Source organism: Gavialis gangeticus, unplaced genomic scaffold, assembly GCF_001723915.1.
Source record: "Gavialis gangeticus isolate Ggan-Ray unplaced genomic scaffold, GavGan_comp1, whole genome shotgun sequence".
Taxonomy (NCBI): domain Eukaryota; kingdom Metazoa; phylum Chordata; order Crocodylia; family Gavialidae; genus Gavialis; species Gavialis gangeticus.
In genome coordinates, this window is record NW_017728968.1 from 167,388 (window position 1) to 167,609 (window position 222).

Here is a 222-nt window from a genome sequence, read left to right on the forward strand (position 1 = left end):
AATATAATATAATATAATATAATATAATATAATATAATATAATATAACAAACATCGGTGCCATGCAAATTTGCCTAATGCATACCCAAGTAGCCATGCAAATATGGAGGGGGCGGGCCTACGCGTGGCGGGGCGGAGCTCGGAGCGGACACTGAAGAACGGGGGTGGAGCTCGCGGAAGCCCCGCCTCCCGGAAGCCGGGGACCGTCTGCGCGCGGGAAACT